Below are 706 nucleotides of genomic sequence, written 5' to 3' on the forward strand. Positions count from 1 at the left end.
CGGTAAACTCGAGCTGAGTATTACTCCCTTCTAAAAAAAAAAAAAAAAAAACTGTGAAACAACCCCCAATGTGGGCTACACAAGTGAACAAAATGTTGTACTACTGAACAACAACGTGTAAAAAAAATTATTTTGTTTGTATAATTTCTTGTGTCTTAGTGTTCAAATTTTGTGTATACCGCACCGAGTTGTGCAAATGTTACCCATGTGAAATGTACTAATTGTTTTGGCGATAATAAACTTCCCCTTGTGTAGTACCTGTTCTTATGAGCTTAATATCTGGTATGGCCCTATGATGGGTCTTTGATATTAACTTTATTTTTGGAAAGCGGCGCCGTGTACGGGGCTTGCCCTCACGGCACCACGGGTCGTTCCGGCGTTGCACTACAGCCGGGCACGGCCCACTGTCGAGAAAAAAAAAACAGAATTGTGTTCTGCGTATTGCAAGGGCGAGCGGGTAATTCTAACAGCTGTTCCAACAATCAAGTCACTGCAGTCGAACTTAATGTAACCGAAACAACGATCGAGACACCGCGACGTTGTGTGCCCATGTCGGGGGCGCCAAAGGAGCTGACTCGACGCATGGTTAGTGCCGGCGTGTAGTTGGTTTTCGCTTTCAAACGTAAACACAACAAGCTGTAGATGGTGTAATATAAACGTTAAGATGCGTGCACATTCATCGAACACACAGCAACTTCTTCGCTCG

The 706-nt window shown here is 43.9% G+C and overlaps 1 non-coding gene across 1 annotated transcript; it reads left to right on the forward strand.

Annotated features, from left to right (window-relative positions):
• The first annotated feature begins 220 nt into the window (after nucleotides 1-220).
• On the forward strand, nucleotides 221-410 carry LOC119457161 (U2 spliceosomal RNA). The gene has a single exon (XR_005193175.1). It is a non-coding gene; the product is annotated as a U2 spliceosomal RNA (small nuclear RNA).
• Nucleotides 411-706: the final 296 nt, after the last annotated feature.

Source organism: Dermacentor silvarum, chromosome 6 (assembly GCF_013339745.2).
Source record: "Dermacentor silvarum isolate Dsil-2018 chromosome 6, BIME_Dsil_1.4, whole genome shotgun sequence".
Lineage (NCBI taxonomy): Eukaryota > Metazoa > Arthropoda > Arachnida > Ixodida > Ixodidae > Dermacentor > Dermacentor silvarum.